Genomic DNA, 12,872 nt, shown 5'->3' with positions numbered 1-12,872 from the left:
CTAACTTTTTTTCTAAAAATAAATAATCAAAATTTATATGTTCACATACTATTGGGGTGTTCATGGGTCTGTTTGGATCGGTTATTGGTCAAAATCAAAATTTAAATCAATTGAATCGATTTTAAAATTATTAAAATCAAACCAAATAAAATATACATCCATCGGTTTAGTTGTTATCAGTTTCGATTTGGTTTGGTTTGGTTATTCAGTTATTAACTATACACAAAAATAAAAGAAACGATTCATTTAAAAGAGAAAAAAAGATAATAACTCATTTAAAAAAATAAATTGTCTTCATGCCATTATGGATTCTATAATTCTTATACCAGAAGTTTAATTATGTTTTAACTTCCTGCTTATATTGTTAGCTAATCTAATATATTGAACAAATAAACTTACTGAATAATGCATAAGCTAATGATATGATTGTACAAATAAAAAACATATTATACCTTACTATTTTAAATTAGTGTGCTGTATTTTTTGCATAAATAAGTGTTCATAAAAAACAATATTATATATATAATTATAAAAAATATGTATATAATTTATCGGTTCGATTTGGTTATTTCTTCAGTTTGTTGAACGAAATCAAAACTAAATCAAATAGTATCGGTTTTTAAAAATGTAAAACCAAATCAAATCAAATCAAATAAAAAATTAATTTATTTGATCTATTTGATTTGGTTTTCGGTTTGGATCGTATTTTTTTACCGAAACTGTCACGACCCTGACCCGTTGTGACTGACACCTACTCTAACCCTCCAATGGGAGAACCATTCTAGTAGCCCAACAACAATAATCACAATGTGTACACAAGCTTAAAGATGCGGAAGAAAGTTTAAATCAAAGACATGTCTTGAGTTTCATATACTCAGAAAACTAACTAGTTATAATCTCCATTGTGCAGAATTAAACACCCCTAAGAATTGAAAGTCATCCGTACCAAAACTCTAACAATGTCTGAAAAGAAAAGGGAAACATTTCCACAAAAAAATAGTAATAAATATAAATATTGTCTGAACACATAAATCCTGGAAAGAAAATGACTAGAATAACGATATAGTCTATGGCTGCCTTAAGGAACAACACACCCTTGAACTCGAAGACAAGATCACTCCTATAGATGAGGTCTCTTCGCAACCGGCTGAGTATGCTCTGTACTCAACAAAAAGGAAAGTAAGAGTAGTATCAATACTCAAAGACAATGGTGTAGTGGTAGGATCATGTGGTTAGCCAGTAAGTGGATCATAGAAAAGTAAATTCAACGCAATAGGCATATATGTATACAAAATAAGTCAACCACATCTTAATATCACAACTCAAAGTCTTCCATATGCAATAATTTCACATAAGGGTCCTCTCAAGGGACCTACAAAAAATTAACTTTGTGTCAAAACGTGACACTTGATCCAAATGTGTCGGAATGTGACACCCGATTCAAATACGTGTCGAAACGTGAAATCCGATATGAATTATGTGTTGGAATGTGATACCTGATCCCAAGATATCATAATCACAAGAACATTCAATGTTTACAATATTTATACCCCCAAGAACAAGTTCATCACAATAGTGGGCCAACAAGTGATCATTTTACATATAATCTAGAAGGTTTTCCTATTCATATACACGCATGCATATCATAAAGCGATTTAACAAGTATATGAAACACATACGGGAAACTAGATCATCATCTACCTCAAATTCAAGCTTTCACAACCTTACAATGTAAGAGCCTTCCCTTTCCAGGTTCGTTCCTCTCGTTCTTGGTCTAGAAAATATTAGATACATATCAAGGATCAATACAATGGCCTAACTATCAAGAAATATAACATAATTTCACTCCCTAGGCCAAACCCATGATCCTAACCTTATTCTAGGGTTATTTTCCACCATAAATTTTCTGTTCAAACCCTCCCCCAATGATTATCACCCATACTTCTAGTTTCTAGGAATCAAACTATGAATCTAGGGATCGCTCCCACACTTGTAGCGTTCGTGATCGGCCTCCTCAACTGTGTATTGATCAAGAGTAAAAACCTTACCTTAAGTGTGAAAATCCGTGGAAAATCAATGGAAATCTCCCTAGGTCGCCTCTTGGGGTTTTAGAAACTGATTGTTGTAAAAAAGACCGCTTCTGGTCTTTTTCACGATTTAAGTCCCGCTTTGGCAGCCCTGCTCTAGCGAGAATAATCCCGCTATGGAGGGATATACGAAAACAGTGAGCTCGGAGTTTGTGCTCCAAGCCTCCATTCCTCAACACATCCCTTCTAAGCCTGAATGCGATTCCGGGAATTTTACTCGCCTGAATGCAATTCTGCGAAGCCGAAAATGCTCCATATCGTCTTGTCTATCAGCATGTCCAATCAAATTATAAATTTAACCTCCCATCATTCACGTGATCACCCTAGACCTTACCTGACTCAGAATTCGTCCAAGTCTAGCCTAGGTTCAGATTTTCTAAAGAAAACACCCGAAGTTTTCTGGCCCAAAATCCTTCTCCATTTGCCTATCCCTAACGACGGGAACAAGTCGTTACACAAACCATGAACACCCTATCGGAATTCATGTCTTAGTTTTATATTTTTAAAAACTATTACATTTTAGTAATTTATTTTTTAAATATAATTATATTGTAATGTACTTAATTACGAATATATCTTACAGGGGGTCTAAGTATAAGATTTTTATAATATATGGATTATAAGTATTTGATTTTTAATTATAGAGGATGTATTTAAAGCAATTCATATTAATAAGAGTGTTTAGTATTAATCAATATTGGCCTAATATATGTACATAAAAAAATCTTTAAAGATGTTAATAAATTATTTTTAGACACTTGAATTATTATTTATTTCAATTGAACTCCTGAACATGTGATCAAATGGTCATATTATACATTTTTTGTTCAATTTTTAAAAATAAAACTTTTCTACACGTTTTCAAGTGTCCATTACATTGACAAGTTAACCACTTAAAATATATCATATCTTTTAATTATATATGTTCATCTCAATAAGCTATAAAAAATCATGCATATTAGACTTGATTCTAATTTATATAATTAATTGTGATAACATATTTTATTTGATTAACTTAATTATACTTTTGAGAAAATGTGTAAATTATTTTTCAAAATTTAAATTAAAAAATATAATAAAAATACTTTATCATATATTCAAATTTTTAAATAAAACAAATCATAATTCAAGTATCAAATATATTTTATTAACAAGTTTAAAAACTTGTCTCTGTATTAAGCCATAGGTATTTGATCTACACAATTTATGCAATCAGCAATCCATGTGTGCTATTTAATGTCAAACAGAAACTTCCATTGCTTCGTCGGTTGTTAATTTATTTATAAACTTGAACTAATTAAAACACGTAAATGCTGGGACAAATCTCTATCAAATTAAATTCGTTTTTTATTGCATAATAAGACCGATTATGATATCATTAGAGGTTCCATGTTATGAATATTCAAATCATCGATAAACAACCAAAAAAAAGTTTAAAATTGAGATATTTGTTTTTGACCTCATATAAATTATTGTGTTTAAAATAATTATTACATATAATCTATAGTAAAACCTTAATAAAGTAATATTCGATAAAGTAATAATCTTATTAAATGAATATTTTTCTCCAGTTTCAACTTAGGCCAGTTATATTAAAGTAATATTCTTGCTACATGCATTAGATAATAATTAAAAATAAAGTATTAAATGCCCAGAAAAATATAAAGTAATAATTAATAGAATACATCAAGAATTTATATATATTTAATCAGTCAATAATACTAGACCAATTAGAAACATTAAACTTCACTAAATTCGTTTAGCTTTCCTAGATTTAAATAATGTAAAGACTACACTTTTTATTTTTTCTAGATTTAAACTTTTGAAATTCTTAATTCAAATATTTTTTTTCTTTCTTATGACACATACCGCAAAATACTCTCTAAAATAATAAATATTTATTTTATGCATTTATTGATAAATAAGTATTTTTTTTGATCCCAAACATATATATTTATAGAGGTTTTATCATATATATTTATTGTCTCTAGTTACCAAAAATTATATTAATATATATTGTTTCTAATCAAATCAAGGAGGATCTCCAAATGTCAAGTCAGTTTTAAACGGTGGAAATGTGTCCTCTGGAATTTTGTTATGTCTTTTTAACTCATTTTTTATTAATATATTAAATTTAAATTTCTTTTGATTTCCTTTAAAGTTTCAAACAGTGGCACGAATCTTTTATTAGAATATTCGATTGAGTATAGTAGACAATTAATGTCACATTGACATGGTTGTAATGCATGTGTTCAATATGGCGTAGATCCGATTACCCGAATCCATGTGAGTCTCCCCAAATTCATGGCAACATTTAATATAACCTTTTAAATTTTATCAAACTTATAAGTAACTATATATAAATATGTAAAGAACGATTACATATTTAAAAACTATAAAAACATATTATAAATTATAATAATTAATAATAAATTATAATAATTAATAATAACAACAAAAATAATAACTCAGTGAAATTCCACAACGTGGTATAAATTATAATAATTACATATTAAAAATAATAATATGATCGAAGAAATATCATTTGACTCTTTATGTAGTATCCTAAATAAGTAAAATGAAATAAACAAAATAGTACTATATAATATTGCTCTCATGATATAGTATATATAATAAGCAACTTTCATAAATGACTACACTTGGCAAGCTAATAATCAATGGTAGTTATAGTTTTCATATTTACAATTCACAACAAGCTTTTAGGAAATCAGGGTGTTATATTGGTTGTATTAATATGTGCGTTCATATTGTATCAATGTATATTAGCCAAATATCACAGTGCTGAATCTTCATCTTTCAATATCTACACGTCTCTAGTTTTAATAGGAAAAACTTGAAACAAGGCATATTCATTACCAATTCGAGCGAGCAAATATAATAATCAATTCAATTAATTGGATTGCATTTTGTTCGTCGTTGCTCTATTGGATTCTCATCCAATAAAGCAAATCAAACATAACTCACATAATTATAATCTTGAATTTCTTGAGCTGACAAGGCACCATATAAACACTTGCTCATTTAGTAGAGAAAACTGAACATACCAACAAGGTCTCTACAGAGGTTTAAGCCACAAACTCATGAGCTTTAGAAGAAGTGAAGCTTACGACCAAAACAACAAACTCGACAATCGCCAACTGAAGGAGTCTATACGAGCCTCTATCTGAACTTGCAATACGACATGTAGAGAATAACTGAAAAAAATATAGCAGGGGAGACCTTCTGCTAACCCAATATCGTTAACTAAGATGGAAGATACAACTAAAGAAGCTGAAGCTAGAAAGGAGAAAGAATATTTTGGAAAGGAGAACTTGGTTATGAAAGAAGACTACTTGAATTGGATTTATTTTTGGATTTGGGTTGGTTGATTACAAATGTACAAGACCACCCATATTTATATTTGTTCATGGATAGTTCTATAAATTCTTCTAGATATATCTACAAAGAAAATTCTAGTGAACTTTATAATTGACTATAAATATCCTAGATACTACTCTAGACTATTCTATAATTGACTATAAATATCTAATTCTCTAGAACATATACACATTTCTTAAACACAACAAGTAACTCTACAAAACTCTAGAAAATTCCACTAAATATCTAGGATTATTTGACCCTTCGAAAAATCTTCTTTATTTTTCACACTCTCCCTTAAAGTGATCTTGTGATCTTTTGAAAATTACCCCACACTTGTCGTGGAAGAACTCAAACAAAGCTTTGAGCCACACCTTTGTGAAAATCAGCAGTTTCTTCCTAAATCCTCTTGCTTTTTCAAATGAGAAAGATTTTTTATCGACAATTGATCCATGTGAATTATCTCCTTGCAGAGTTCTCGAACTCCCTTTTTCTCTTAGCTTCCAGACAATTATACTATCTGGATAAGTATTTGTGATGGGCAAGTTTGGAACTCGAGGATTTAAGATTTTAGAATCTACTCCTTCTAACACAACTCTATAACAAAAGGAGAATCCATCAGTATCAGCCTCCTCATTTGAGTCGTTGATAGTTTGATTCACTAATATGAGGCCTTAACACCATAATAGGATCCACCATCAAATTTTCTTTATAGCTCTTCAATAACCTATTTAGCAGCTTCATACCTTCCAAAATTTTTGTCGTCTATCTCTCCACAGGAAATTTGACCTTCAAGATAAGCTTTTTCATCTATTTGATCTTCATCTTCTTCATTTGCTTCCAATGTTTTCTCTCTATTGATTGACCTCAATATGATAGACAGTTCACCGGAGGCTTCAACTTTCAATACATCTCCCTCAATTCTTTTCTTGTAAAAGTCACCATTGACATATATAGTTTCAAACACTAAATATTCAGAATTTACTTTTTTGATTTCTTCGATTGCAATCTCCATATCACCAATATCGATGTCTTGCTTCTCCACATGATTAACTGTATTATGTCTTGAATCCACGATCCAGTCTCCTTCAAAAAAATAGAAGTCATGGCATCTATTGCTTGAGTCTCAACTACTAAACACCTTCCCTAGTCTTCTTCTTCAGTAGCTTTCTCAGTTTGAGCCATGTTGCTCTCTTTTGTTGGGCAATACCTTTTTATGTGTCCTATATTGCCACATCAATAACATCGAAGAGACCTCTTATCATAATATTTAGACGACTCTTCCTTGTTTCCAAGAGATCTTGAACCACTTGATAATCCAAAGTGTGACATATCTCTTGCATTTCCTTTAAAGTTCTTCTTGTCAGTTACAAGGGCATTTCTTTTTCCTTCTTTGACAAATACACAAGCCGAATGTTTGGCATGTAACTCCCGTGACGATAATAAATTCTCAAATTCATTCAAGTATGGTTACTGATCCCATCCTTGAATCGACGTCACAAATGGAATATATTCAGGTTTTAAACCACGAATGACAATTTCTCTCATTTGTGCTTCAGAAATAGTCTCCTCCAAATTCAATAAAGATATCTCAGAATATAAGTTCTTAATCTTCAAAAAATATTTGACGATAGAAAGATTACCTTGAGAGGTGTTAGCCAATTCATTCTCCAGTATCTGTAGCCGAACTTCATTCTTCTTGTTGAACAGTTGATCGAGAGTCCTCCATATTTCATGAGTTGATTTACACCTTATAATATGATCTAATAAGATGGAGGAGATTAACCTCTTTAGTATGAATTCCGCTTTTGCATTGACCTACTTTCTTTTTTTTGTATGCATTACTATTTTCCGATCCATCAGCAGGAGGACTTATGTTATTTCCATTAACAACATCCCACAAATCCTCGCTGACAAGGTATGATTTCATACATGTCTTTCATACCTTGTAATTTGACTGGTTCAAGAACTCCATTCCGGTCCATTAGTACGACCGTTAATATCCATATAGAGAAATCAGTTGAATTTTTTACTAACTCGATTTTGAAATAAAATTCAGAAGCCAACGTATGACTATGACTCTGATACCATGTAGAGAATAACAGAAGAAAAGTATGACTAGGAGACCTTCTGCTAGCCCAAAATCGTTAACTAAGATCGAAAGATTCAACTAAAGAAGAGGAAGTTAGAAAAGAGAAGGAATATTTTGGAAAGGAGAACTTGGTTATGAAAGAAGACTACTTGAAGTGGATTGATTTTTGGATTTGGGTTGGTTGATTACAAATGTACAAGACTACCCATATTTATACTTATTCATGGATGGTTCTAGAAAATCTTCTAGATATATCTACAAAGAAATTTCTAGTGAACTTTATCTTCTAGATATCTAGATATATCCTGAAGATTATTATCCTAGATACTACTCTAAACTATTCTATAATTAACTACAAATATCTAATTCTCTAGAACATCTACACATTTCTTAGACACAAGTAGCTTTACAAAATTCTAGAAAGTTCCACTAAATATCTAGAATTATTTGACCCTCCAAAAAATTAATATAGTGCCTCCGACAATAAGACGTCGTACGAATAAAATGTACTGATATGAAAGACATGAATAAACATATACTCATCTACAATATAAGTGGAAGAATCAACATAAGATTTGAATGTTACATTGGGCGAGTCATGTATAACTCAAGAGCCATAAGAGATCTTATATAAATATATCATCCACTCGATAGTTAAGTATGTATGTAATAAGGCCACTCGATTGCTAGGATATGAAAGTACTACCACTCACTTCTTACCTAGAATATACATGTACTATCATTCACTCGATAGTTAGGATATAAATGTACTATAACCTACTCAATAGTTACTAGCATTCACTCAGTAGCTAGAATATGGATGTACTATAACCCACTCGATAACGAGGATATACATGTACTACCATCTACTCGATTTCTAAGATATAAATATAACTGCATGTAGGGCTTTTGGCCAACCAAATGTAGCTTGCTAGCATGCATATGCTTATATTTTCATGTGTGTATAACTTAACTAAAATGACTCGATAATTGTTCTCTTTTATTAATACTACAAATAGACTCGAGGATGATTAGAAATAGGAATTCGTCCATTCTAAAAATGTTTTTTTAACTTAACTTTCTTACATAAAAATTGAAGACTCGTCTCACTTATCAAAATCAATACTACTTATTTAGTCACTTTATTGGAAAGTTTGTTTATAAATGATGACTTCATATCAGACTCGATATGATTCGTCATTTTAAAAAAATATTATTTCCTTCACTACAAGACTAGAACTTCGATCCTTCTTTCTATTTAATTTTTCCGCTTATTCTTTGAACACACACTTTAGGAAATTAACTCATGATTTGACTTTGAGAATTTGTACATAATCAGCTATATATAAATAAGACATCGACAAGAAAGAGATATATTAACACAATTCTCAAGAATAGAATAAGTATGACAATAATTCTCTTAAGCTCTTTCTCGATATATATTGTTAAGACAAAGATTCATGTCGAAACAGAAAAAGAAATAGCCATTGCATATCTTACATCAATTCACTCAGCGACACAATGAACTTAGCCCGTTATAACACCTTAATCTACAACAACCACAATGGAACTAATATTAAGCTAAATGATAGCTAGTACACAATTTATCGAGATGTGAGCGTAATTTTTAACTAACAAATCAACACTCCTTTATATTTATTCTTATCTTCCAGTTGCTTATCAACAACCACCAAACATATAAAGGTCATTAACCAAAATTCCAGCCACAACAACATTAGAAAAATACCTCAAAACAGCTCAGCATCATATAACAATTCAAATACAATTTTTCAACCATCTATTTGTATGTTCTAGCTCACTAACTTAGCTATTACTTGGATACTGTAACAATCCATTCTGGTCATTATGGGAAAGCGAATAGTGAAAGATTTGGGCCAATTTTTTTTTGAATGGTAATTTAAAAATTTCAGGCTATGCCGGTGTTAGACGGAATCTAAGTGAGGTGAGGTCTAGGGCAATTCGTAAATGAATTGGGGTTAATATTTAAGTTTGAATTTGATTTTATGATAGACAAGACGTTAACAAATCCGTAGGGCCTTTCAAAAGTAAATTCAGACGAATAGAACTCTCAAAATCGAATTCAGCAATGAAAAGATTATTTTAGAACATCAAGATTTAAGGTTATGCTATGAAATAGGGGCTTGGGGAAAGAATTCTGAGGTATCGTTTCCGTGCAAGATGCCATAGGGGTAAAATTCCGCTACGGCGGGGCTGCTATAGAAGGATAGTGACCGCTATAGCAAGCTAATCGCGAACTAAACAGGAAAAAGTCTCAAAAATGTTATTATTTCTGCAATTTCATTCTTTGAAGATAAAGGGGCGACTTAGGGATATTTTCTTCAATTTTTATCAAATCTTGAGCTAAATGTAAGTTCATTACTCCCCTAAATTGTATTTTGATTCTTAAACCTTATAATCCATGGGAATTATCTCGGGGGAGCGTTCTTGACCTGAAATTAATGATGGAAAAAATCCTAGTTGGGTGGTAGGATCATGAAATTGGCCAAGGATTAGTATTTGAGTATAATCCGAGTAATTTAGGCTATTTTTCATTGATTCTTTGTATTCTTTATTTGTTTTAGATCAAGAACCAACGAGGACACTTCAAAAAGAGAAAACTTAAGTTCTTTAGAGCATTCAGGCTTGATTCGAGGTAGGTGATGTTTGTATTTTTTCCGTTTATGTTATATGTGAATGTTCACTATTTCATTATTATTGCATGCATGATATATGATTAGGGGAAAGGAAAGAACATGAATTGAAATGATATTTGTGATCTTTTTGCATACAATGAACGTGTTACTTGGTTGTACAAGTGTGTTTGCTATTAATTGTGATTATGATTATGATATGTGATTTTCTGTCGAATTGGGTACCACACCGGTATATTTGGATCGGATACCATGCTGATACATTTGGATCGAATACCACGATGATATATTTGGAATGGATACCACGCCGGTGCACTGATTATGGAAACAGATCACACCGGTATACTAACCGTTTGGGTATGGGTTCCATGAGAGGATCGTGTTTGATTGTTGTGATGTGATTGATCATGATCATTGTATATATTACTTCAAATGTAAGGCCTGGGAGTCCGGTGTTGTTTAACTATGAGGTGATTGTGTATTATCTGCTTTACTAAGTTGTGGTTTCTTGTTAATAATCATTTACTGGAAATGAGGGTGTGATCCTACAAGTAAACTTTGGTTGTGTACTGATACTGCACTTGCTTTATATTTGTTGAGTACAGGGTATATTCAAGAGGTTGTTGAGAGACATCAATTGAGAGATACTTGATCGTTCGAATTTAAGGGTGAGCCAGTTCTTTCAGGTTGCCATGGATTCCTCTTGGTTCTTAGTATTTTCTTTTCGAATTCAGACAATCTCAGACTATTTGTTTATGTTTATTATTTTTGGGGTTGCAACCCCATATTCTAGACTTTCGATAGAGTTTTGATACAATGACTTTCAGGTTTTAGGAAGTTTAATTCCGCACGTTTTGATAAAACTGTCTAAATTTATGGGAACTCAATTTTTATTTGTTTTAACTACTTTCACTTAATCAATTGCATGACTTTTACATTGTTAGCATGATATAATTTGGGTTAGTTGAGTTAGTAAAATTTCTCCTACGTACCGAAGGGTTAGTGTGAGTATCATGGCTTAAGCCCACTCGGGACGGGAGGTCGCTCGATCACTTCCTTTTCCACTAAGTGATTGCTTAGGGACCTTAGCACACACTTGGAGACAGGGACAGGGGCATGCCTGACTTACGATGAATCAGAATCAAGAAACCAGATCCACTCAAAATACAAATAGGAGGTTAAAATGATTACCTCAAAAAGTAGCAAAACCAATTAAAATAGAGATTACTTATCCTTAAAGAATCCTTCAAATCACAAATAAAGAAGAGAAAAAAAGTAACATGCTCTATGAACTTTTCAACGGTGAAATCACATTGTAATTTTGTGGATTTTGACTTGGATGGTAGGAAAACCTTAAGAGAATGTTGAGGAGGGTTTTTCTTCTGATTTGGGTGAGAGAAATGGGCTAAAACAAAGTGTTAAAGATCAATATATGATCTGAAGATCTCTACCGACTTAGAGGCCCACGTTCATCTAATCACTTGTGTAGTTTCACAAAAATATGAATATCTCTTAATTCTAACATCGTATTGACGAATGATCTTAGATAGTTAATTTGGCAGGTGGATCACCCCGTAATTTCAAGTAAATTGAGTAAAATTTCCACGACATCTGACATAAATTTTAGAGTACTTATGAAAGTAATTTGCAATAACTTTTGCTTGACTTCAAAATTTGACATGCGACCATTGTACGATTCAAATACATCATAACACATCTTTTCTAACATATTAAACACTCCTAGTTTACACGGGTTATAGCTTTTTTATTCGCTTGATAGGTGGTAGCTGTTAGGTTTAGATTAGAAGACTTTTTTCTTATTTACTATTAAATACAAAGTGTACCTATAAATAGTAATTATCATAAGCATTAGCATTTAGATTAGAAGACTTTCTTCGTATTTGCTATTAAATACAAATTTTACATATAGATAGTAATTATTATAAACATTAGTTGCTAATGGTAATGTAATGACCATCTAGGTCATTTTTCTAATACTGCTTCTGTTTCATCATTTAAAGCATTCCTATAGTGACCCCGGGTCATTTATGACCTGCTGGCGCCTGTAGCACGACCGTCTGATCGTTCGTTTGAGTTTTAGATCCGTTTTCCTATTTTAGAGTTTTTATAACTTGAAAAGTTGACTTCGATCATAACTTCAGGAAAATGATCTTAGAATGGAATTTTGACGGTTCCATTAGCTCCGGAATAGCCAAATTAGGCTAGTAGCATGGTCGAAATGAGTACTGAGGCAATTAGTACGAGTTTGAGGCTATTTGACGCTTTTGCCTTTGAAATTTGGCCTATGATTGACTTTGGTAAACATTCCTAGAAAAGGCACTCGGATGGGAATTTTGATAGCGCAATTAGCTTTGGAACATTGAGTCTAGAATAGAATGACCTTTTGTTCGGTTCTCGAGACTTTCGAGTTTATTTTGTTCCTCTCGGTGGATTTTGATATTCAGAGGTGGGACCCATATTTGATTGTAACAATCTCTGATGGGAATTTCAATTGCACCGCCGAGTCCTGAATATCATTTCCAACCAGATTTCATATACAGTTTATGTTTTTTCGCCCCCAGATGAGTCCAGAACGTCGGAACCAAAGATTTGGTAATTGATGAAATCTGGTGGTACGCTGGT

Source organism: Solanum dulcamara, chromosome 4 (assembly GCF_947179165.1).
Source record: "Solanum dulcamara chromosome 4, daSolDulc1.2, whole genome shotgun sequence".
NCBI classification, from domain to species: Eukaryota; Viridiplantae; Streptophyta; class Magnoliopsida; order Solanales; family Solanaceae; genus Solanum; species Solanum dulcamara.
Note: the sequence above shows the minus strand (reverse complement) of the source record.